We start from the raw sequence: 27,748 nt of genomic DNA, 5'->3' as shown, positions 1-27,748 counted from the left end.
TAATTTAATAAATCTAAGTCACTTGTGGAATACCTTGTCTACATTTTTATGGTGAAAACATCTAAACCCTCATCTTTCGGCAACTCTGTAATGTCTGTTATGCTGTAGTCAGTCACCATGTAGTCCAGGAGATCACCGATTGCCTTTCCTAATTAAAACACTGACTCATTTGACCAACATTTACCCTCCTGTTTGCTTCCTCTTCTTCCTCTGGCAAACTCCATTGTTCTCTCTCCTCAGGTTTGACCTTCTGTTCCAAGTTTAAGCAAGATCATATAGCTTTTGAATCTCTCTCCATCTCTCCATCTCTCTTTCTCTCATTTCACTTAGCATAATGTTCATCCCTGTCCTCACAAAGGGTAGGATTTCTGTTTCTGGAAAGCTGAAAGGAGCCAATAGTGTACATGAATCCTCTCCAACTGGTGCACATCCACTTGTTAAAAGCAATGCAAGAGCCTGTGAATGAGCCTTTTGGTCTTCAGTAAAGACATTCTCTTATTGCTGTTTGGAATTTCTGGGTTTTTCCTCCCATCACAGATTACTTGTTAGACTCTGCCCAAGTGTGTAAATGTCAATTGAAGACGACACTGCTGATTGTGCACATAATTTATTGTAACCATGAAATGAAGTGCTGGGCCACATGCCCAGCATCTAAACTAAATCAAAGAAGGCTTAATTGAAATTAGGCAAGGAGCCTAGGAGAACTTCACTTTATTCAATCCCAAGTTTCCAATTCTACTGGAATCCTATTTCATAAAAATATTATTTGGAGGGAACCCAAGAAGACAGGGCTGGACATGTGCTGTTGTGCCGAAAGAACCAGTGCTGCTGATCTAAGTGACCAGGAGGTGGGACATTGGAGAGGGAAGATCCCTGTGTCCAGCCTGAGAAGGATACTTGTTAACCGGGGCCTGCTGGATACTTTGAATATTAGCACAATGTTTGCAGTGAAGCTGAACACAAACAGACCAGAAAGTCATTCGGCACCTTCAGAATGGTCAGAACCCTGTCCCTCGTGAGCCCCCAATGTGCCCAAATTCTGATCTCACTTTAGATTCTAGAACAATGATGTACTTTTAAGCCCCTTGTAACTCTCAGTCTTCAAAGAAGGAATACTGATAAGGGGCTCCTGCTCTCCCACCAGCTGACTCCTTTATCATGAAGGGAAGCCGGAATAACAAGTGAGTACTTCCGGCTTCCTAGTGAACAGTACTGCAAAGCACTCTGCTTTTGTTATTGCCTCCTCCTTGCTGAAGACATCAGCACCTGTGCACAGTGAGTGACTAGGTATCGAGGCAGGATTTGGAAAAGCAAATTCAAATCATGAAATGTGGGGGATAATGGACAGATATAAAGTAGGAGCAAATAAATACCACTTAATTCCACTTGTAATTCTGTTTACACTTTTTTTTAGTGCTGTGGAGTCTATAGGCTTACGTGATTTGCCTATTATATTCATATCAGGTAGGAATATATTCAATTGCCAGAGAAAAGAGTCTTGATTATTATAAAACTGGTAAAACATTAGCATGGAGCTATGAAAATGACTGCAGCTACTATATCCACTTTAAATTTGAATATATTATCATGACAATGGAGTAAAAAGTTTCAGAATTTATTCTGAAAACCAGAAGTATAAGAAGATGGAACTAAACATACTTAAGTGTCTTCCGCAGTCAGAAAAAACAAAGTAGTAGATGCAGTGGCATGGCCCAGCAGGTAAATGGGTTTGCTGTGCAGGCCTGGCTACCTCAGTTCAATCCCCAGAGACTTCATAAGTGTGGAAGGAGACAAGAGGCTCCACAGAGCTGTCCGCCGACCTCACCAGAGAGTGCAAGCACACTAATAACAGATTTCAGAAATCAAAAGCAGCAACACCCACATAAAGTTGGGTTGCTATGCTGAGGCGGGTTTTCTCTGTGGAGCTCAAGCTCACCTTGAACTCTGTTCTTCTCAGATTTACGGTCCTCCACCCCAGCTTCCCAGTGCTGAGGTGACAGCTGTGTCCACCGTCTCCACCTCCTGTAATACACATTTGAATCGTTGTAGTACAAATGAATCAAAAAATGTCAACAATTAATATTACCTGAAAATTTCCTCTCAGTATGTCTAGCTTTCATTTCACTCTTGGCCATGCCCTTTGAAGTTGCCTCTGCTGTGTGTACCTCCACCCATTCACCCAGCTCTGTACTGAGGGCCTGATATGTATACGCAGCGCATACCCGAAGCTAAACAGACAAAACTCAACTCTGTGTTTCCACAGTTTATGACATTGGGCTGGAATTGACAGAACCTTCTCAGGAAGGTGTTTAATACTCGAAACAGATCTTTCATTTGTAAGAGATTAATTCAAACTCTCAGCCTTGTACTTGCTGAAAGAATAGTCTTTAAACACACACACACACACACACACACACACACACACACACACACATATATATGCTTCTGTTCTTTTTATCCTTAATCCCACACCCAGACCCTTCCTCTAGAGCATTGGCTCTCAACCCCTTTCACAGTGCTCACATATCACATATCTTGCATATCAGATTTTACATTCTCATATGCAGAATTCCAACATTAGGAGGGTTGAGAACCAGTGCTCTTACTTAATTCCAGCACTTAATCCCTCCTCCAAGTCCTCAGTGGTGCTTGTATGATTTCTGAGTGGTCTTTATTGGCAGTACTCAAGGTCTTCTACAATTTGGTGTCAGTGACTTTTTCCATCACATCTCCTGTGCCATGGGGTGAGCAGTCTAGAGTAGACAGGTTCAAGAGAACAGAATCTGAAGACTAGCATCTCTGCATCCTGGTCTTACTTCCAACACTGGGCTGAGACCTTGATAGCAGTATCTGAACTAACTCTCTCTCTCTCTCTGTGTGTGTGTGTCTCTCTGTCTCTGTCTCTCTCTCTCTGTTTCTCTTTCTTTGTCAGTATGTGTTTGTCTATATCAACAAACAGGGTTATGAATAACTCCTATGACATAAAATGTGTTAATATATCTAAACATATACGAAAAAAGAGCTAAAGGTCTCCAGAAATGGTATATTTGTTAAGCACACATACTGCTTTTTCAGTGGACTCAAGTCCAGGTCCTGGTACCCATGACAGGTGGCTCAGAACTGCCTAAAGCTCCAGCTCTAGGGGATCCAATGTCCTGTTTTAGACTCCATGAGCATCTGTACTCATACTTGTACATACTCACAAGCACACTCACACGCACACACTTGCATAGTTAAAAATAAAATAAAAGTTAAATGGTCACAGTTGAACATTCTCTTATCCCAGCAGTTGGGAGGCAGAGTAAGGTGGATCTGTGTGCATCTGAGGCCAGCCTGGTCTACATAGTTTTATTTTTGTTTGGTTTGGCTTGTTTTTTGTTTGTTTGTTTGTTTGTTTGTTTTGTTGTTGTTGTTTTTGTTTTGGGGGGGAGTCTCTGCAAAGAGTATGGCCAGTAAAATATGAATCCACAAGAGGCAAAAAGAAAGTCCAGTTCAACATGACTCAATAGCATCTGACTTCAGGTAGTTTATTTTAGGCCTATTTGAGGACAACACAGTTTGGGGGGAAAGAATTCCTAGTGATAACTCAATTCAGTGCCTACAACAAAGCTTAAGGCATGACTGCATCAAAAAGCCTATAAACTCCAAGTGCCATCTTCCAAAAAGGAGGATTCTATAAATTAACTGCAAATGCAGGCTCAAGGTAAAGAAAGCTCATGATAAGGGCCCAGAACAGGATAATGCTATAGATTAACTGAGATAAACAAGCTCCTGATAAGGGTCTGGGAAAAGCCAGTGTGGCCTGGCCATACAGATGGCCAGAGAGTGCAGAAGCCCCCTAGGCAGAAAACAAGTCATTCATCTTTCCTTTGAAGAGACAGCCCCGCGTGTTTAACATTCCTGGATTCCCTAGTGCCCATCTGTAAACACAAGGACCTACATGCCTTCTAAAACAAGATGAGTTCCAGACCAGCCAAAGCCACATAGCGAGTGAGACCCTGTGGTTAAAAAGAGAATTAATTTAACTTGAGAACAGAAAATAGCTGAACATATTTGGAGTACTCGGTGGTCCCTGCAGTCATTTGCCCCTTGAGCTTTCCTTGTTTTATATCCTTTACTTACGATGCTCAATTTGTTCCTTTCCTTCCATTGTTTTACGTCTCTGTCCATATTTGCCTATTTGGGGGCTTTAGATTTTTGTTGTTATGAGGAAGTCAAATGGGTTTCCTTCTGACATTTTGACACATTCTATCTTGTTAATATTTGACCCCTTCTGCCCTCCCATCCCTTCTCTGTCCCTCGTGGTGGTTTTCTTCTTTTACACACACAGTTTCTCCTTTCATGACACATATATTCATTACGGTCTCTTCTTTACCTTCCCCCTAACTCTCTTAAGACCTACTCCTCCCCTATTCATGCTGCCATTTCTACTTTTGTGTAATATATTTATCACATTTTCTTTTATACATGAAATGTGTGCGTGTGTGTGTGTGTGTGTGTATGCTATCTAAATTTGACCTTTTCGTTTAGCATAAAGATTCTCAATTCTATCCATTTCTCAAAGCATGTTATAATTTCTTAATTCGTTAAAGATGAGTAACTCCACTGTACCACATGTTTATTCATTTGTCTGTTGATAGACACCTCGCCTGGTTCCCTATATTAGCTACTGTGCAGTAAAAGCGTGAATGTGCAGGAGTGTATATATGATATGCTGACTTCAGAGTTCTTCAGTTATATACCCAAGAGCCATATGGTTGGGTCATGCAGTGGTTCTACTTTAAGTTGTTTGAAAATACCTTCAGACTGATTTCCATTATGGCTGCATAGGATTACATTCTCACCAGCAGTATAAAGGATTTTCTCTTTCCTCATATTCTTATCAGTGTGTTTTGTCATTTGTCATTTTGATGTCAGCCATTATGACTGGGGAGAGATGTAATGTCAAATCAAATTTGTATTTTTCTGGTGGCTAAGGATATTGAACTCTTTTTCAAATATGCATCAGCCCTTTGCATTTCTTTCTTTGAGAACTGTCTATTCCATTCATCATCCTTTTTATTGATTGTCCTGGGGTTTTTGGGGGAGATCACATTCAATTTTAGAAGTTCTTCAAAGAGTCTAGATTTATCACCTATCAAATGTATACTTGGCAGAGATTTTTCCTTAATGTTTTGGGTCACTTTACTCTGGTGTCTGTTTCCTTTGCCATGCAGAAGCTTCGTATTGATATTAATTCTCTTGCAGATGTTGACCTGTTTTCCTCTAGCATTTTCAGAGTTTCAGGTCTGTCATTAAGTTCTTCAATATTTTTTTGCAGCATGAGAGATATAGATCTAGTTTCAGTTGATAAGTGAGAAACCAGTTTTCACAGAACCATTTGTTAAAGAGGCTGTCTATTCTCCAACACATGTTTTTGACACATTTCAAAGATGAGGTGTTTGTCACTGTGTGGATTTATTTCTGTGTCCTCTCTTCTGTTCCATTGGTCTATATGTCTGTTTTCATGCTGTAAATAATCTCTCTTTATTAATCTTGCTGAAACCTATACTTTTTAAATTAATTCTTTGGGAAATTCATACAATGTATTTTGAGCATATCCACCCCATTCTCCAACTCATCCTGGATCTATTTCCCTACATACCCAATTTAATCATCTCTCTATCTCTCTCTCCTCCCAATCTCTCTTTCTCTCTAAAGCAGTTTTCACTAACCAATAACTACTCAAGTGTGGGACCTGTTCTGGATGGTAGTTGATACTTAATGAAAATGAACTCTCCCTCTCCTTACAGCTATCAAATGTCATTAGCTTCTCAACTAGGATTAGAACTGTGCCCAGAACAGGAGATGGCTTCCTGAACAGAACACCAACAGCACAGGCTCTAAGATAAAAAAAATCAATAAATGGGACCTCATCAAACTGAAAAGCTTCTGTAAAGCAAAGGATACTGTCATCAGAACAAAACAGCCTACAGACTGGAAAAGGATCTTCACCAATCCTATATCTGACAGAGGGCTGATATACAGAATATATAAAGAACTAAAGAAGTTAAACAGCAACAAATCAAGTAACTCAATTAAAAAGTGGGGTACAGAGCTAAGCAGAGAATTCTCAATAGAGGATTAGCAAATGGCAGAGAAGCACTTAAAGACATGTTCAGCGTCCTTAGTCATCAGGGAAATGCAAATCAAAACAACCCTGAGATTTTACCTTACACCCATTAGAATGGCTAAGATCAAAAACTCAAGTGACAACACATGCTGGAGAGGATGTGGTGCAAGGGGAACCCTCCTACACTGCTGGTGGGAACTTGTACAACCACTTTGGAAACCAATCTGGCGCTTTCTCTGACAATTAGGAATAGTGCTACCTCAAGATCCAGCTATACCTCTCCTAGGCATATATCCAAAATATGCTCAACTATACAACAAGGACATTTGTTCAACCATGTTCATAGCAGCTTTATTCTTAATAGCTAGAATCTGGAAACAACCTAGATGTACCTCAATGGAGGAATGGATACAGAAATTATACATTTATACAATGAAATACTACTCAGCTATTAAAAACAAGGAAATCATGAAATTTGCAGGCAAATGGTGGGAACTAGAAAAGATCATCTTGAGAGAGATAACCCAGAAGCAGAAAGACACACATGGTATATACTCACTCATAAGTGGATATTACCCATAGGATAAACATACTAAAATCTATACTAAAGAAGCTGAACAACAAGGAAGACCCTAGCGAAGATGCGCAATCCTCATTCGGAAGGACAAATGCAATAGATATTGGAAGCAGGAGAAGACAGGGAACAGGACAGGAGCCCACCACAGACAGCCTCTGAAAGCTTCTACTGATTGAGATATTGAAGCAGATGCTGAGACTCATAGCCAAACTTTGAGCAGAGTTGAGGGAATCTTATGAAAGAAGGAGGAAATAGAAAAACCTGGAGGGGACAGGAACTCCAAAATGAGACAAACAGAGCCAATAAAACTGAGCCCTGGGGGCCCTGCAGAGACTGATACCCCAACCAAGGAGAATGCATAGAGAGGACCTACCCCCCCCAGACTTAGATGTAGCCCATAGACTCAGTCTCCAAGTGGGTTCCCTAATAAGGGGAGCAGGGGCTTCCTCTGGCATAAACTCAGTGGCAGGCTCTCTGATCACCTCCTCCTGGGGGGATGCAGCCTTACCAGGCCACAGAGGAAGACAGTGCAACCAGTCCTGATGAAACCTGATAGGCTAGGGTCAAATAGAATGGGAACCAGTGGACTGGGGGGGGGCATAAGGGGGAGGGAGGAGAGGTGGGATTGGGAGGAGACAAGGGAAGGAGACACAGCAGGGATACAAATTGAATAAATTGTAATAACTGATAATAATAATAATAATAATAATAATAATAAAGAAACAACTAAAAATATTTTAAAAGAGTGGTGCCGAGATGCCCTCCTCTATGCTATAATTTTGTCTGGCTTGAGACTGTACAGTTCTTGTTCATGAAGTTGCAATGTATTTTTTCAGATTACTTCTTTTATCTTTGAAATTGCACTTAAATCATTTCTCCCTTTCTTCTTGTTTGTCCAAACCCTCACACACACTCCTGCTTGCCCTTTCAAATTCTCAGCCTCATTCTCATTGTTACATACGTTTGTGTCTATTGTGTATTCCTAAATCTATAAATAAACCTGCTCAGTCTGTGTAATGTTACTTGTATGTATATGTTTTCAGAGCTGAGTGTTTGGTACCCTGGTTGTCCCAGAACTCTATACAGTCCAGGCTGGCCTTGCACACACAGAGATTTGCCTGCCTCTCTCCCCAGTGCTTGGATTAAAGGTGTGTACCACTAACCCTAGCTACCTATAACTCTTTGTGTAGGGTTGAAACCTTTTCAACTTCCACACCCCATCCCACCGTTGTCCACATTAACATGTCTATTGGTATATCCTTACCCACTCAGCTAAAATGTTCTACTGTAACTTAAAAACCTATCTCATGATAAAAATAATTTTGTTTTCAGAGGAACCATTAGAAGCAGAAATATAGAAATGTGTGGTTCATTGAATGGGAAACAGTAAATGGAAGACTGAACGTAAATGGCAGAATTTCAAACTTCAAGTATTCCTCTCAATAATTTTAAGAATCAACTAGTCTTTGTGCCTGGGATCAGGGAGTCATTCACAAGGTCTTGTAGTAAAGGGCTTGTGGGATTCTTTATTTTGTGGTCACAGATGTTTAAATGTGCCTTTCTTTAACCTTGAGAACTATGGCCCATACCTCAAATGCTCAGCATACCTGTAAGTACTTAATGGAGTGGAACAGTTTTGATTCATTGAGAGGTGGTTGGTGAAGAAATGTTCAGGCGAGAGATTCGAGCAATATTGGAACTCATTTTTAAACAGGCTTTCGCCAGGCAATAAAGTGGAGACTCCCTGATGAGATTCAGCAGAAGCAATGGCAGAGAACTATCATTGCTCTCAGTGCCTAAAGTATCCGGGGTACTGGGCACCAGTGACAAGCAATCAAAGTTTTGTTTTGTTTTTTTTTTTTAAGAAGAAAAACAAGGAAATAGTTCCAAATATGCTTCTTGATGACAAATACAGGAATCTGTTTTAAGCTACTGATCAAAAATGAATGGAATCAACACTGGGTTACATTAGGACTGGGAACAAACCAGAATCAAAAGAAATATGAGAACCTTGGAAGCATGAAGTATGGATTTGTCTGTCACAATTTGTCATTGATATGAAGTGCAATTAATTATGTCCACCTGTTTCTTTCATCTCTGTGTTACTGGATGGAGATTTTTAGCTGAAACGAAGTGACTCTCTTAGCCAAATGGGCTTGTGCTTATTCGCTATCTGTGTTGCCATTCTCTCTGTGTTGGCAGAGGGCAATCCAGGTTCTTCTGCCATCCAAGACAGAAGAGAACCACATGGGTTAGCACACAGCTCTTCATAGCAAGGAAGTCCAGGAAATTGATAATGGCTACAGGCAGATCCTGAAGGCAAGGTGTCTCCCAAGCAACTGCTCTTGAATTACATAGAGCATGATTGTAAATGCAAATGAAGCCTAAATTAAGGCCAAACTGAAAGAGCAGTATTGTGTATATCAGCTCGTATAATTTAATCTTTACCAACAAGCATAGGCAATGCAGGCACATGAGCCCTAGCTAAAGGACAAAGGACAAAGCTGAATCAATATAAAAATTAGTTCCTAGTTTCTTCATTGATTTCTTTAACTCCTGGAAGTTTCAACTTTTGTGTTTTTTAATGTTATAGTTTCAGGGAAACAGTGCATTCTTGAAATATTAACAGAGAAATTCTCATGTTCTGTCCCTCTGGAATGATTTTCCTTATTCATGCCCAAATATAAGCTGCTGACTTCTTGTTCAAATCTACCTTACTTTTGAAAAATGTATACATGCTGTCTGCCCTAGTCCCACATTTCTGTGCAAAGTACCAGGTAAGAATAGAATGTCAGAAAGAAGTAAATAAAAATGACTAATATATAAGAGTGAGGCAGAGGTTGAAATGGGAGAATTGACAGAGGGATATTTCAATAGCTCACCCTTAGCTAGGACATCATTAACAAGTAAATTGTTGCTCTTTTATTAGCTCTTATTCTCCCAGGAGAGATTTTCTGACTTGCCTGAAGTTGACAAACTCTCAAAACATTGTGGCATCCAAAATTGATTTATCAGACTTACTACAGGTATTTATCTCTTGGTCCTGTGATGGGCAAACGATAGGTGTCAAAGAGAAATGAAAGAATAACAGTATTCTACAGCGTAAGGATTTAAGACATGTCACAAAGCAGCAACTTTGGAGCACACAATAGATCTATGTAAAATGTTCAAATATTTAATGTAACAGAGACAAGCTGTGAGATTCTCAGAAAAAAAAAAAAAAGTGGGGAGGTCAGTGACCAAAGATCATTAGGAAAGCTTTCTGGAAGAGAGTGGATGGGAATGGATCCTAAATAATGGATGGGTTTTAAAAGACAGAGAGAAACAGGAAAGAGAAAGTCGTAAGCAAATGAATTCTAGCTCAGGAAATCTGACCAGTCTTTTCCTCCGTAAAAATGAGAATGCAATATTCTCAAAGAATAATCAGTTTTCATAATAGTCTAAAAAATTAATTAGCAAATTTCACAAAGGCAGAATATTGAAAATAAAAATATTACTAGTGAGAAAATTAGTTTTCTAAAAGCTATACAGTTTTGTATACATCTATACATACATACATACATATAGATGGGGTAAAAAATAGAAATAGGCTAATAGGCATAGCTTTGGGTTGACAAAATGTAATATTGTGAATTCAGTTCTCACGTTTAATCCATAAACTTGGTGTAATCTTAAACTTCAAACAGAATTTTTCTGAGCAGACTGACAAATTAGCACAATAGAAAAAGAATGTTGTAGGTTCGGGGAGTGAGAACCTAATTATATCAAAATGAAGCTGGCGACTAAGTAAAAGAATCGCGCATCAATAATCCTCAACAGCCACAACAACAATTAATACAGGTGTATTCATGGCTTTAGATTAGAGGAAAGATGATAAATGAATAAGGAAGAGTCCATTTATAGATTACAACTTTCCATTTGGAAACTATGTTAATATTGTCATTAACTTACATTATCCTAAAAGACAGTAGCTGTTCTCAGGGCTGTGGAGGTGCAATGTCATGGTGAGCCCTTCAGAAAAGTACAGCTAGTAAAGATGGTAGAATTGACAGGAGAGGTTCCTCTTGAGCACACAACTGTGAAGCCACGTCTGGACAGTGTGAGTTAGTGCTTGTTGCTAGGCTGACTGGAGGGGGAGAGGGAGGCTCACGGGCTAGATCTACAGTGCTGTGTTGGGACTGGCGTCCAGAGAGGCCCTGCCATAGGCGTGCCTTCCAGTTGCTCCACGGGAAAACATGTATTGAGTGGGGACGCCCCCTCCTCGTATATAGATCTGCTGATGAATTTAGGAATGCTGAGCTTAGTATGGGCTGTCGCCTTGTGTTTCCTTGTAAGCTGACCCCTGAGGGAATGCAGTGACTTCACCAGTACATCTGTCTAAAGGCCTGCTGCCATTTTGTGGCCTATGAGTTTTTGTAGCCAAGGAAGCCAGGATTACAGTTTTGTCTGACAGATGGAGATGGTCTGGTGTATTCTCGGCTATGAAAATACTCATGCAGTGTGGGGTTTGTAGTTGGTGAATATTCACGATGTGGGGGAAAGCATGGTACTTCCTGTGTAATCCCAGTTACCTAAGTGTATGTAGACTTGCCGGATCCAGAAGGACACACCAAGCTGAGCTGCTTGTGACTAGGTGACTTAGCTCTTGGATTCTTGTGTTTTGTTTCCTGTAATGGACATACTAAAAAAAGAAAAGATTTTTTTAAAAAGCTTTAAAAAAAAATGAGAATGCAACAGGTAGCACTTCAGACATACTCACTGCTGGCCTGCAAACCCCAAACCTACCAGACAGTCCAGTGTAGCTGACACTTCAAAACACAGGTGATGCTTAATTGGGAGCCATTCTTCCCAACTCTTCATAGTCTCATGGTTTTGTGTTGGTCATAAAACCATTGTGATTTGGATTATTTCTGTTGGACAAAAATTAACGGGCAGTGCTGATGACTCATGCTTATTAAAATCCTTACAGCCCGGGGAACTGTATTCAGATAAGTTCCGTTTGATGCATCTCAACACCACTATGTTTGATACCAAAGGAAAACTCTCAAAAAGGTAGAAATACATGAAGTGCTGGTTCTTTCCCCTACAATGGCCTATAAGCACTGGACAGATACAAGCATGACGAGAAAGGCTCAGCCCTAGGGAAGCAAATACACAGTTTATGAGCCTCCCTGTGCTTTGGCCCATTTTTTCAATGTTTTGATGATAATAATGGGTAAAGAATCATTTTGTAAAGATAAACGCAAACTCTGTTTGCCTTTGTCTGGTACCTAGATGAGTGAAACCATTCAAAATAATGGGAGAAGCATTGTGAGTTCTCCAGTTACAACTAATGTAGAGAATACATGTGGAAGTGCTGGTTAAGGGCCTTGGTAGGAATTAGACTTGTGCATTATGTGGAATAAAGTCTGAAAAGATAAATCTTGTTTTCTTCAGTAGAGGACATGGCAAGAAGAACGAGGCATAAGGATATCGACTGAGGATGCTTGCGCTGTTGTTTATACACACAGGGCTGAGCAAACAGATGGCAGATGGTGACGGCAAGGTTTCTCACTATGAAGAGTAGGAGTTTATAGACAAGAAAGAAGACAAGGAGTCTTATGAATTCATATTTAGCTTAATATAGATACAGGTGATAACGTAGAAATACTGAGAGATGTATATGCATACCAAATTTAGTTTCTTCATATATATATCTGTGTGTGTAGTCCCCCCACACACACATATATTTATTTCTTAGCTCTCAGTGCAGCAGACTGACAAGCAAAAGTATCCTGGTAACAACAAGTGCCCTAGAACCACCATCTTGTTTCCTAACACTGTTCTTCAGTAAAAGGAACCAGTGATCCATGGAGAATGGTTGCTTGTGAGGCTTAGCTAGTGGGGTTACAAGTGAATTGGCGAACTTAATAGTGTCAAAATGTAAAAAGGTGCAAAAGAAAATGATGGGGTATATTAAAAAGAGACAGGAACCAAATAGAATATATCCCAGTGGCCAAAGTTAAAGTAATTTAAACAACAAAATACATCTATACTTACATAAATAATTAAAGTAATTACATAATTAATGGGAGAAAGAGAAAAATTTCTCACATAATTCCAAATAATTTATGTGCAGACCCAATCATTGGAGACAGAGTAAAACCTCGCTCTCATTAAGTATTACTAAGAGAATGCATTCTTTCCAAGCAGACATCAGAGGGCTGGCTTGTCAGCGAAGAACCTGAAAAACAGCACTTCAGCTGAGCCGCCAAGGTCAATATACACAGCATGGTTATAACAATTCCGTTGTTACAGTGCAATAAAAATGGGTTCCCCAAACCCATCATTCATTAAATTCCAATAAAGAGACACATTATAAAATAAGTGACTGGCATTTCTCAGAAATGTCAAGATCATCAAAAAAAAAAAAAAAAAAAAAAAGACAGAGAGAAAGGTCTAAGAAATTGTTACAAACCAAGGGATACATGATGAATAAATGTAAGGTGTGACCCTACATGTGATCCTGACATATTTAGGTAAAAATCTTAGAGAAACTAATGTACATTATTGTAGTTAATATTAATGTATCATGTTATATTAACTGCAACCAATACATTATAATCATTTCTTACTTATAACAGAAACTAGGTGTGAGGTATATGAAAACACTTTACATTTGTTTAAGTGTTTTCTTTTTCTTTCTCCTACAAAAAGTTTGTTAAAGACCTGAGGAGATGGTTTAGTGGCTAAGAGCACTGACTGCTCTTCCAGAGGACCCAGGTTCAATTCCCAACACCCATATGGCAGCTCACAATTGTCTGTAATTCCATTTCCACAGGATCCGACACCCTCACACAGACAAACATGCAGACAAAACATCAATGCACATTAAATAAGGATATAAAGATTGTTAACATAATGTAAGAGCTGAAGTTAGTACAGTGCTCGCTGTGTAAATCTAAAGAGCTGAGTTTAGACCCTCACCACATAAAAAGCCAGGAACCGTGGTACACATCAATAATCTCATGTCAAGGACCCCTTGGCCAGCCATCCTAGCCAAACTGATGAGATTCAGGTTCAGTGAGAAAGCCTGTCCCCCAAAACAAGAGAGAGAGCAAGTTAGGAAGATGTCCAACATCGACCTGTGGTCTGTGCCCATATGTGCACATGTGTGTGCGTACCTGCATCACATGAACATATGTGCACTAGCAGAAACAGTGATATAAAGGGAAAGATTAGGAATTTATTTAGAAATATTTAAGAATCCTAAAATACATACCTATATGAAATTGTCAAAGTATAACTAAAATTTTAAAATAGTTGAGAACTCCAAATAATCCAACCAGTTGTAGCATGAGGAACAGTATAAAAGCGATATTGTAGGCCAGTGAGATGGCTCAGCAGGTAAAGGCAGTTGCCAACATAACCCACACAGTGAAAGAAAAGAACCAATTCCCACAAGTGGTCCTCTCATCCCCATACATGTGCCATGGCATGTCCATACCCCCTGCCCAACACACATGTATACATGCATGTGTTCACACACATGCACAGTGAATACATGCACGAAAGTTTTATTATTATTATTATTATTATTATTGCTATTTGATCTGGCTGTGTTAGCAGGATCATCTTGGTAAGTTGAAGGCCAGTCTGATGAACATAGTGAATTCCAGGCTAGCTAGGACTGTATAGTGCCACCTTGCCAAAGAAAGAAAGAAAGGAAGAAAGAAAGAAGGAAGGAAGGAAGGAAGGAAGGAAGGAAGGAAGGAAGGAAGGAAGGAAGGAAACACAGAGAGACCCCTGAAGCATTAACGCTTGCTCCCAATGAACTGCCTCTTTCCCCCAGGTCCCATTGTTTAAATCTTCACTGCTTCTCAATAAAGCCACCAAGTTGTTTTGTTAAAAAGCAAAACAAAAAAAAAAAAAAAGCAAAACAAAACTAAACGACAAGATCTTGGACATTCCCTTAAGGTCATACTTTATTTAATCAGCCCTGGTTTTATGGAAATCAACATTTTCTAATCTCCCTCTACTAACGGACTTTTAGAAGTTTATCCATTTATTTACTTTTCAAGATGTCAGGGAAGAACAGCAATCACTGGCCATGAACAAGTCAGATTTCTCAGCTGAGAGCAATCACTGTAAAATTAGCACCAAAGTCTGAAGCCAACATAGCCAGCCCCAAGCTGACCCAGAGTTTAACAGCTCCAGGCGGACAGATGGTAGCTTACCTGGAGCCTTTCAATCTTCTATAGCTATGAAAAACCCCTTATGCTATTGGCTATTGGCTTGATATACCTGATACCTGTTGACTATTGACCTGGTTGACAATCTTCCCTAAAAAGTAAGGGGTGGGGGGAGTAAAACAGGGTCACCAGGAAAAAGGATACTGTACAGATGTTTTCTCAGTAAACAAAACGTAAATGTTTAAGTAATATATCTGGCTAATTCACTAACTGTGAGGAGAGTTTGAAGGAAATCAGTGACAACAAAGTATGCAGCGTGATAAAATGAGACAGGGCTGAGAAGATGGCTCTGTGGGTACAGGCCCTTAGCACCAAGCCTGAGCACTTGAGTTTGATGCTCAGACCAGATGAGATAGAAGAACTGACTCATGTAAATTCTCCAACCTCATGTGTACCATACACACATGTACATACAGACTAAGCAAATAAAATGCAACAAAACAAAACAAAAATCAAAGAAACAAAACCAAAACTGGCAACAACAAGCTGAACACAGCAGCTTACTTCTTTAATCCCTGAACCTGGGATGAAGAAGGCAGGAGGATCTCTATTGTTCTAGGCCAATAGAGATACAAGACAGACAGAACCAACCAGAGAGCCTGCCTGAGAAAGAGAGTGAGAGAGAGAGAGAGAGAGCAAGCTCCAATTTCATTTTTCTATATCCCCATAAACACAAGTTAAACATCCTTTTTTGTCAAAACATAAAGCAAAAATTCCTCTCAAATAAGTGTGAGGCAGAACTTAGACTTTTGGGATTCCAAGTAACTAATAGTCAGTGATCATGATTGGATCATTTGGCTGCTGATGTTTAGTCTGTGGCCATCACCTGCTGCATCCTCCTGAGATCCCTTGTCCTGTTTCCCTCCCTCTGTCTTTTCTTCCACTTCTGACACTAGCTCTAGACAAAACAATTCATCCAAGAAGTTTGAGGAGATAACAGCTTAGGTGCTGATCGGGCTCTGTCATGGCATGTCATAGTTCACTTCTGACCTTCCCTGTTCCTCTAAGGCAAAAGAAAGCCTTTCTTGCTCTTAACCCAGTCTGAGAGATGACAATAATCACTTCTGAGGTGGAACTGGAAATGTGTACCTCTCCGTCTTCTCCATCAGAGTCTGTGCAGTGCCGTCTCGGCTAGAAGCAGGATTTGACTTCCCTCAATCACAATGTGTGCCAGACGCCAGACCTATAGGAAAATGGAAAAGATTGGTGCCTGGGAAACCTATTCAACCTTCTCTTCTTTATAAATTAAGCATCCAAATTTATCACAGCTCAACTGTTAACGTAAGTGTGCCTGCAGACTGGGAAGCTTTCAAATTCCTCAGCTTCTATAGTTCTTTTGTGCAGCTCCACATGGGCTCTCATTTACCACTAATTTTGACATTAGTAATAAAACCTTAAAGTTACAGAACAGTGAGGGGTGTGGTGGGATTTTTGCAGAGCCTCCTCTCCTGGGATGGGGCTGGCTTTTTACATATGTAAATGTACCCAGGCTCTTTTGAAGTCTTACTCCACAAAAACAACAACAAACAACTTGAAATCATGTTGATGGCTTCCTATTCTAGGTTATAGCAGACAGAAAGGCAAAATATTTCTGGTTTAACTAATGACTTTGTGTATTTAGCAGGGGCTTGTTCTTCATAGGTCCCACACGCTAAAAGCACATCCCTGCTAGACATCATTGTGTGCAGCAACCATTCACAGAATTGCACTCTGATTTTAGTTGAATATTTTCATATTGACTACTTAGGAAAAATATTAAGCAATGCTAAGGATAGCTCTTAGACCCAGATTTGAAAATGTCTCAGTTGTTCTTGTGATGAATAAGGAAGATGTTGATAGCATAAGATCTTCAGTGTGTGTGTGTGTGTGTGTGTGTAGCTATGAATACATAATAGGAGCAAGCAATTAATAATAGAAACGAGTATATGAGTGTATTCAATTCGGAAACAAACTAAGTTGATTGATCAGTAAGTTAGTGAACTTGAGAATTCAAGGGTTTTGCTAGTAAGTATATTTGGGAAACTGAGAGATGACTCAGCAGTTAAAAATGCTTTCTTCTCTTCAGGGGACCCACGTTCAATTCCCAGCACCCATGTGGGTGGGCACACAGTCACTTATGATTCTAGATCCAAGAGGTCTGACACACTTTTCTGGCCTCCTCCTGCACCTGCACACATACACTCATCCAGACACATACACATAATAACGAAATAAATAAAAAATAAGTCTTAAGAAGATAATTATTTGTCAAACGCTTAGTATATATCAGGCTTTCATTTTATTCAAGCCTCACAAAATATAGTATTATTGTTATACCCGGTTTATAGATGGAAAAAGTAATTAAGGTCAAGTAGTAGATAAGAAAGTGGTCAGATTTTGAATCAGATCATCTGACACTTTTTTTTTTTTTGCTATAGCATAGTCTTTCAGATTCAGATGTATGCAATCATAGCCTTGACTTTCTTAGCTCACTCTTTACCAATAGACCAACATAAACAAAATAATTAGATTAAAAATAATTAGAAATGTAGCCAGCTATGGTGGCTCATGGTCTTTATCTCCCCACTCAGGAGGCTGAGGTAGATCGAGCTCTGTGAGTTCAAGGCCAGCCTGGTCTCCATATGGAGTTCTAGACAAACCAGAGCTGCACAGTAAGATATTGTTTCAAAATAAAATAAAATAAAACAAATTACATCTTGGCAGTCAGTTAACCATCCATGAGAGTCCCTACTGACAAGATAAATGAGTAACAGAGCTCTTGGAAGAGACCATGGTAGATCCTGGTTTGGCTGGAATCAGACAGGGCAGAAATTCCCACCACAGAGGGTTAGAAGTTCAAAACCAGAAGCCAGGTGTTCACCGCGATCTTCCGTGCCAGCCGGGATAAAGGCATAAAGCAAAACTGGGCAGGGAGTTTTATTCCTGGGACAAGCTCATCAGGGAATTCTCTATGTCTATCACGCAGCTTGCACATTTTGTACTTGGTTTGGCTGCTTTATAATGTTTCTACCTAATCCAAACCCTCAGTAGAATATGGGGTAGGGTATTTAATGTTTAAGGATGCTGTTGAATAATTTATCCCCAGGGATCTTAGAAAATGCTAGAGTGGGGATACAGCAGAGAACAAAGTCAGATGGAATTTAAAACAGTGTTCCCTAAAACAGCACAAAGGCCTGGCAGTTTAGTCAGATATGCTAGGTAGAGAGATCTTCGTCTTCAGGAATACGCCAATGTATTTTAGAGTGGAGTTTGGAGGTAGCCTTCAGGGGAAGAGCAGACCCTCTATAGTCCTGGAGATGTTGAGCCATCTGTCGGGAGCAGCACTCACTACCTGTGGAGATTAATAAACGTCCACAATAACTGTTTTCAAGCAGGACCATAGGACTAGATGACAGGGTGACCGAAAGGGACGGACTCAAATAGGAGGCTGAAGGGCAGAGACCATTCACTGGTTTGGGGGGAGCTATCTGGGCAAGGCATAGTCGACCCTCTACTTTTTCACATGTAGGCAACAGGGCAGATTGAGATTTTGTGAACCTTAAAATGTATCTGATTTAGAATGTTTTATTTGAGGGAAATACTACAGACTTACCAACGCAAATTTCGTAGGTCACATCGCAAGCCTCGGAATTTGCTGGATAAGTCCCAGGCCTCATTAGCTTATGAAGTGTCTGCCTCTGTTATAGCAGTTTCAACCAATCGGAATGTAACATGAACTCCAATAAATTTAAAATTTTCTCTCATGCACCTTAAAAACGGTAGAAAAAAGTAAGCTTGTGAGAGTCTTATATTTCACTTAGTCTGAAATAATGTTTCAATTTGTGATCAATACAAAACAAAATATTTTTTTTAATTTTTCATCAATTACACTTTATTCATTCTGCATCCCCCCATAAGCCCCTCCCTCCTCCCCTCCCAATCCCACCCTCCCTCCTCCCTCTGCTTACATGCCACTCCCCAAGTCCACTAATAGGGGAGGTTCTCCTCTCCTTTCTGATCTTAGTCTGTCAGTTCACATCAAAAGTGGCTGCATTGTCCTCTACTATGGCCTGGTCAGGCTGCTCCCCCCCAGAGGGAGGTGATCAAAGAGCAGGCCAATCAGATTATGTCAGAGGCAATCCCTCTTCACATTACTATGTAACCCAATTGGACTCTGAACTGCCCTGGGCTACATCTGTGCAGGGGTTCTGGGTTATCTCCATGAATAGTCCTTGGTTGGAGTATGAGTCTCTGGGAAGTTCCCTGTGTTCAAATTTTCTTGTTCTGTTGCTCTCCTTGTGGAGACCCTGTCCTCTCCAGCTCTTACTATTTCCCAGTTCTTACCTAAAATTCCATTCACTCTGCCCAACAGTTGCCCATCAGGCTCAGCATCTGCTTTGATAGTCTGAAGGGCAGAGGCTTTCAGAGGCCCTCTGTGGTAGGTTCCTAGGTTGTTTCCTGTTTTCTTCTTCTTCTGATGTCCATCCTCTTTGCCTTTCCGGATGGGGATTGAACATTTTAGTTAGGGTCCTCTCTCTTGCTTAGTTTCTTTAGATGCACAGGTTTTAGTGGGTTTGTCCTATGTTGTATGTCTATATGAGTGAGTATATACCATGTGTGTCTTTTTAAAACAAAATATTTTACACTCAAATATATACTATATATATTTGAACTCTGGTATATATGTTTATATTACACATATATATGTGTGAATATATATATATATCACAAACCAATTAGGTTTATATATCATAAACCAATTAGGACTAGCCACGTGGCTAGTGTTCAGTAGCTTTGTATGTGTAGGAGCCTCTGAACCAAATGGTGTATGACTAGAGCCTTGCTGTGTTCCCAAGTGATCTGTGATATCATCACCATTCCCATCCCATCCCCACTATCACCATCACCAACACCATCACCTCCATCAACATCACCATTATCACCATCATTGAAGAGCTTGTTTAAACACCATATACTAGACTTCATTCAAGACACACTGAATAGGATATAAGAATATGTTCTTAGGGATAGGGAGGAAGAAGGGAGGAAAAGTGGGACCAGGAGGAGTTGAGAAAGGGAGCTACAAAGGAATAAATCATAATTCATTAATTCATTAAAAAGTATATATTCTTTAATAAGCTTTCCTGGTGATTCCCATTAAAGTACATTAAATACATTAAGTTTTCCTGGTGATGTACATTAAAGATTGAGATATTCTGCTCTAAATAACTAAAAATAGAGTATCTGAAAATTATTGTAGAAACAAAAGCTGTAAGAACTCTAGAGAGGGCCCTCGAAGAACAATATTTTAACAATGAGTAATGGAGGTAATTTATAGAATCAGGAAGACAGTGGTGACAAATGATAAATAAAGTTCGAAGAGGAGAGTTAGAGCTGAAACTTATCACCAAATAGTTTCAGGGGAAGACTGAGGGACAACCTGAATGTGTTATGGGTTCAGGAATAGCCACACACTGTCCACCCGAACACCAGACTCAGACGGATGGAGGTTTATCAAACACTGAGCAAAAACTGACCAGTCAGGGGCATAATCTGGACTAGGGAGCCAGACCAAGATGCCAGTCTGTTTCTAAGGCAGGGTTTGTTTGTTTGTTTGTTTGTTTGTTTTACCGGAAAAACTGTAACCAGGAAACCAAGTATAGGAAGTAAAGGGGGGGGGCAGCATTACATCATTTTGACTAGCTAAACATAATCGATTTTGTCCCAAGTGTATTGTGTTATACCCGGGTAGCTAGACAAAGCACTTTAAGCTGATTGGCTGGGATTTAGGGTAGACCAGCTCTTGGGTGCTTTCCAGCTTTCTGGGAGTAAGGAACATAGCAGGACGAAGCAATCTGACCTCTAACAGAACGTACATTTGTCTTTAATTCAAGCAGAACATGGATTTATCATCTATTGTTTTATTCTAAGCAGCAAGCGTTGAACTATTGAATCGTATCCCGTTCTCAGGAACATAGAGCCTGGGAACTTGAACTTAATTTTACCTCATACTCAAGATGGGGACTGGGAGGTAAAATGGCTTCTGATATACTAAAGGCTACAGCAGGGGTTAACAGAGGAGCCTCAGTTAGGCTAAGAATTAATGTTGGTCTCAACAGAAGGGCTATAGAGTTTAAGCAGGTTACAACAAATTTGGCATTGAAGGTGTGACTTTTAAGCATACCACACAAGTGGGAGTTACAGGAATTTTCTTTCAACTAAGTTTTGAGAGGCTCATAGAGTGTTTCCCCTCCTCGGCTCCACTCGTCTTCCCTGCTCTGGTAACCTATCTGAAATAATGATAGCTCTGACTACACAGAGGCGCCTTTGGAACACATTGTCACGGGAGCAGCTCTGAAATTTTATTGTTGAAAAACGTTAATGCGGATTCAGAACCGAAGATGAAAAACAACCGGCCTTAAGCCGCTTAGCTGAACACCTTTATGCTGGTGGCTCTGCTTAGCGAGGCATGCCCTGCCCGACAGTGGCTGAGAAGCAGTGTGCCGTGCTTGAATGCTTCAGGTCTTCTGTGACTGTGAAGCATTTATTTCATTATGAAAACAGCTCTCGTTACAGTTGCAAATGTTATTCATCCACCTTCTCGGTGGCATCATCTTCTACTGCTAATTGGATTCAGGGAAACATACCTGGTTTGGTTTGGTTTTGTTTTATTGGCGCATCAATCACCATGTTAGGATTCAAAAGAGTCCATTTCATTCTGTGAGCAGAGATCACTTTCAAAAACGTATCTGGTTGATTTAGCAAACTGAATGTTTTCATGTCCACACAAAAGCCTAGATACGTGAAACGAGGTATTCAACTACTTTTTTCATTTTTCAGCTTGATTTTCCAGAATCAAGTTAGTATCTGAAACGTAATTGGCACCAAAGAAATGTAAGAGTAATTGCCATGATAACTGTGTGAATATCAATATGACAGTCATTTCCATTTTTCCTACTTACAGTTGATAAAAATTGCTTTAAGTTCGATCATTTTGATGAAATTAATCAGTTATTTCAATAAATCTATTTTTCCTGCTTATAAAATTTATTTATTTATTTATTTAATATTGGTTGATCCACTCGGAAGTTCATTTCTGTAAATAAAGGCATTAAAAAACAAAAGCAAAAAAAAAAGACTGCCATTGGTGAATCGTGTGCAAATAGTCTGTATTTTTAGAGTAACCTTTCTCAAGGAGAGAAAAGAAATAGAAAATAACCCTTTAAGCAATTTCATACTAGATTACTTCTGTCCTTTTTGGACAAGACACACACAGAGAAAATTATCTGTTGCATGACCTGCCTCAAAAAAAATAGTTATCAGACTTAATGTTCTTGTAGTTTGGGGCCAGTCATTGGACATGGTTATGTACTGTGTGCAAACGACTCTTCTAGGCTGGATAGGGAACGTCTCAAAAAGACCTTTTCTGAGTCACTTTCCTTCGGGGAAACTTTTACCCAGATGTTAATTATTTAATCATATTATGAAAACTGTGATCACGCGTGAATGCACAGAGTACAGGGCGTGAAATGAGTGATGATGCAGTTCTGACTGGATCATGAAGGAAAATATCAGACTTTGGAGATATTTATATTGAGTCTTGAATGCAGGAAGACTGGAAATGGAGAAGGCAAATCTCAACAAAATATGAGCAAGTGAGAGTTCACAGTATTTGTTTTGTTTTTTTTTAGACAGGGTTTCTCTGTGAGTAGCCCTGGCTGTCCTGAAACTCACTTTGTAGACAAGGCTGACCTTGAACTCAAAGAGATCTGTCTGCCTCTGCCACCCAAGTGCTAGGATTAAAGAAGTGTGCCACCACACCCAGCCACAATATTCTATAGGATTAGGCAGTAATATCCTGAGGTGATAAGGTGGAGGATTGAGATCAGGACCAAAAGAGTTTTAAGTTGGGTGTAAGTTCTGAAAGGCTTTGCCTTTTCTGAGACGTGTGGTTTTGATCTGTGCGACACAGGCACCTTACAAGATGGTTCTGAGCAGCGGGCCACAGTAAGTAGATGTAGTTTTCAAATGATGAATTGTAAAAGACATAACTCAGCCAGCTCGGGAGTTCAAGTTCAGCTTGGGAGGCAAGAACAATAGAATCACAAGTTTGAGGAAAAGTTGACCTGCACAGCAAGACCCTTCTTCAAATAAAAAAAGAAAAATGTAAAACGTAGAACTTGTTACAAAAAAGAGCTGTGCAATGGCCAATTCTTTTTTATTTATGTCTTCTAATAGGTTCTCACTAAATAGCCCTGGCTAGCCTGGGACTCGAGAGATAGACGAGGTTAGCCTTGAAATCACAGAAATCACCTTTCTCTGCCTCCCAAGTAATAGGATTAAAGGTGTGCTGACCATACCTGGTTCAGTGGTCAGATTTTCAAGGGAGAGGTTAATGAACAGAGAGAATCCAAGATAAGGCATAAATTTCCAGCTTTCAACATGCTGTGAATATCATGGCATTGTTAGGGGAATGGAGAACTAGGTGATTGTCCAGTGAATCCCTGGGAGAGGAGTGTCCTGTCTTACACTCCCTGTATGCATTCAATCTCCTACTTTAGTTCCATCTCTGCCTCCACAGTGAAGGTGGCCAGTTCTAGGGTTGGAGTTGAAAGTCTATTCATTGTCTTCAGCTTCGTGTCAACCCTAAGGATAGACAGAAAACAGCGCATTGCTCTTATCATTCTGTAGGAAAAGCAAGAGAGTTATTAAGTCTCTCCTGAGTTGTCAGTGACTCAGTGATTAAAATGAAGATTTAAATGTGTCCAGAGATGAAAGTTTTTTAAAAGGTTTTTTAGCTTTTAGTGAGCTTGAGTTTTTTTTTTCACTTCTATAATATGGAGCAGCAGACAGAAATTGAGTTTTATTCATTTTGAAAATAATTAGATAAAGCTTTTTTGTGAATGTAAATATAGAGAAATATTACTACACTTTTTGAGATATACTAACAGTGAGGGTTCTTTTTCTGGACAATAATTTGTATTTTCTTGTCTAAAATTAAAGAATATTATAAAATTATAGAACGAAGGAGCCAGTGCATTCAACTAGACAAAGAAACATGATTGATAGGGTATCAATGTTGTGAAAAACTTAAAGGCAGTAGAATTCTTAAAAAGCAATCAAATTAATTATTTTTCTTTCTGATTTTGCAGACATCATATCTCTTGAATTAATATGCAGAACAAAATTTCAAAACAAACTAGTTTCCTTTTAAAAATTAGTTTGTTGTCTTCCTACTTGGGAATTCCTTTCCTCATAGGATGCGTTAGCATCATCAACTGGTCACTTCCTCCTTGGTTTAGGCCTGAGCAGAAGAAAATGGGAACCTGGAGAGACGTCTTAGGATCTTAAAGGATGTGTTTCCACCCCCCTCTGAAAGATAATCACACAAACCCCACATTTATACAAACTTCCTTTGCTATCCAGACACCATTTGTGATGATGTTATTAAGGAAATAACTTTTACATTCAAGGGGACCGAAACCTGCTGGAACTCACAGGCAGAGATAGTACCACAACACCAGGTCACTTAAGACTGCTCTCCTACTGTGTGCCCAGCCTATCTGTTTAATCTGCCTTTAACAGAACCACGTAACAACCAACCTCACACTTCCTTTGTAATCAACTTTCACAACCCAAGCTGATGCATAGCTTTAATCTTAAATTATATAGTCTTCCATGCCACTGACCCATGAATAATGTATGTGTGTTTATGTGCTATGGTAATAAATGCTGAAAACAGCAAATAGGTTGAAAGCAACCTTATAAAAATAAATATTTGCCGAAAACATTGAAAGCAGCACACGGATATTGCTTGATCTTATTTGTTTGTTTTCTGGGTCAGCCGGGGCCAGTGAAGTTTCATCCCTTGTAAATCTCTGTTAGGGATTTCTGTAAAGGATCCCTCATTCCTTCCCCCATGTGATATTCCCTGGTTTGTTCAATAAATACATAGCAAAAGCCCTTTGTTGGACACACACGCACACAGAGAGATAGTCACAATACAGCACTTAGGCAGGCACAGATTCAGATTCTTACAAAAGACAGATAGGAGACAATGAAAGACTTAGGGAAAGAGAAGGAGAGAATTCACAATTCACATCTGGGCTCACTCTTTGTGAAACTTCTCCAAGGGGAAGAGTTTTGATATCTTTTTCTTTTTTTTATTTTTATTTTTGATATCTTTTTCTTAATGCCACACCAATGTATTGAGGTTATTACTAATGTGTTCAATCAACACAACGATTAATTTAAATCATGTGATATGTAAGTGAGCTGAGCACCCTCTAAGAAACCCAAAACAAGCATTATCTTAGAAGAACATTTCATTATTGATACTGAAAAGTTATAAAATACTTCATTTGCTGTGCGGATGACTAATGATGAAACCATTTTCCATTGCCTTGCTAAATATAATTAATACAAAAATATTTTTATAACTATATTATATCAAATTGTCATTTCGCTGATTGTGTCTGATGTAATTTTCATGCCTAACTTTAAAAAAACCTGATGTAAGGCCAGGCAATTGTGGTGCGTGCCTTTAATCCCAGCACTAGGGAGGCAGAGGCAGGCAGATCTCTGTGAGTCAAAACAAACAAACAAAAATAAGAAGGGGAATAAGATTAGCAAATTAATTTTGTAATTTTGGATATTATTTCAATAGTTTTAATTTCTTAAATTCCTCTTTGTACTCCTCGGTCTATTTTTACCTCTCTCTCATTTTTCTTTCTTTAAAAAAATTTCTTGCCCTGCTTTACAGCATATGATTTGAAAAACTATATACTTACCTTAGCTCAGCATGGCATGTCTGTAATCCCAACACTCAGGGGAGGCAGAGGCAGGCAGATTGCTGTGAGTTTGAGGCGAGCATGGTCTACAAAGGACAGCCAAGGTTACACAAAGAAACCCTGTCTCAAATATAAATAAATAAGCAAATAAATAAATAAATAAAGTCTAAGAGATATTGTCCATGAACTCAATGCGTTTATATCTTAGAAGAAGAAAAGAGATGATTGATTGGTTGGTTGGTTGATTGATTGACAAAGAGAAGTGGAGCAGACTACAATTATTTATGAGTGTGTTTTGGTAGCAGGTGGGTACGTATAAAACAAGGCAGGAAATGTACAAAGAAATTATAGCTGAACATTTATTATTTGAAAACTAAAATAGCTAAGGGTGTAGCTCTCTTGTGCTTACCTAGCATTCAGAAGCCCTTTAACTTTTCCCAGCACCATATACACTGAGTGTGATACTGAATACCTGTAATCCAAGTACCTGCAATGGGGCCAGGAAAATCTGGAGTCCCTGGTCTCACTTGGCTCGATAGAAATTCTAAGCTATCAGGAACCTTCTATGGAAGGCTACTGTCCTGTTACTTGTTTTCTCCTATTTCCAATGTCCATCCCCTTTGTCCTTCTAGATGGGGATTGATCATCTTACCCCTGGACCTCTTTCATGTTTATCTTCTTTAGGTGTACATATTTTAGTATGTTTATCCTTTCTTAAAGGTCTATATAAGTGAGTATATACCATGTGTGTCTTTCTGCTCCTGGGATACCTCACTCAGGATGATTTTTTTTTCTAGATCCCACCATTTGCCTGAAAAATTCATGATTTCCTTGTTTTTAATTTCTGAGTAGTATTCAAAATCAAAGCAGATGCTGTAACCCATAACCAAGCCTTCAGCAGAGTGTATGGAATCATATAAAGGAAGGAGGAATTAGTATATCCTAAAGGGGACGGACAGGGAACCCCACAAGGTCCAAATATATCTGAGCACAGGGGTCTTCTATGAGACCGTTTATCCAACCAAGGACCATGCATGGATATAACCTACAACCCCTGCTCAGACATAGCCCATGGTAGCTCAGTACCCAAGTGGGTTCCTTAGTAAGAGGGACAGGAATTGTTTCTGACATGAGATTCCCCTCTCCCCTGAGGGAGGAGCAGCCTTGGTAGGCCATAGATAAGGACATTGCAACCATCCTGAGGATACCTGATAAGCTAGGGCCAGATGGAAGGAGAGGAGGACATCCCCTCTCAGTGGACTCAGAAGGGGGCAGGGATTAGATGAGGGAGGGGAGGATTGGGAGGGAAAGAGGGAGTGGGCTATAGCTGGGATACAAGTGAATGTATAAAATTATTTAAAACTTAAAAAAAAATAAAAAAAAAAAGAAATTCTAAGCCAGCCTGGGCTACATAAGACCCTGCCTATTATTATTATTATTATTATTATTATTATTATTATTATTATTATTACTTTTGTGTGAGACTAAATGTTGAATAGTCTTAGAAGATTTGCAATTCAAGAGACATGATTGTCAAATTAGACTCTTGTTTTACATACATGGAAGAGATTTTCTTCATTATAGGTTTGGGGTTAAATGTTATATTACATCTTTGGTTCCCTAACACTAACTCCTCTTTCTTCTGGAGTAAAACAAAACAAAACAAAACAAAACAAAACAAAACACCTCTCAAGGCACACCACCTTTGCTTAAATATAGATATCAGTAAACATTAGACATTAGACCTAGACAATCCCAGCTTTGTGAAGTGAATGTTTGATATTTTTTTTTTACACCAGAGAGAATGCAGATAAACTCACAGAAATAATACCAGTTAGGAATGAAACGGAACGATTCTATTTAGAGATTATTTAGTGTTTTGAAAAGCACCAGGGGGTAGGTACTTTCAACACTGAGTTCCTATAGACAGTGATATTTCTCTTATTCTTTTTAGCTGGAAGTGAATAACAGCATCCTGGATACATACTTTTATTTTTCCTCTAAGAAGCACCAAAGCAATTCCTACCCTTGATATGAAATATCTGCCACTTCAGCGCTC

The 27,748-nt window shown here is 39.4% G+C and overlaps 1 protein-coding gene across 2 annotated transcripts in view; it reads left to right on the top strand.

Annotated features, from left to right (window-relative positions):
• The window catches only part of Prkg1 (protein kinase cGMP-dependent 1), a 1,175,688-nt gene that overhangs the window by 619,605 nt on the left and 528,335 nt on the right, over positions 1-27,748 (top strand). The gene's annotated exons all lie outside the window — the stretch shown is intronic.

The sequence above is a fragment of the Meriones unguiculatus genome, chromosome 1 (genome assembly GCF_030254825.1).
Source record: "Meriones unguiculatus strain TT.TT164.6M chromosome 1, Bangor_MerUng_6.1, whole genome shotgun sequence".
NCBI lineage: Eukaryota > Metazoa > Chordata > Mammalia > Rodentia > Muridae > Meriones > Meriones unguiculatus.
Note: the sequence above shows the minus strand (reverse complement) of the source record. Positions and strands in the feature narration are given on the sequence as shown.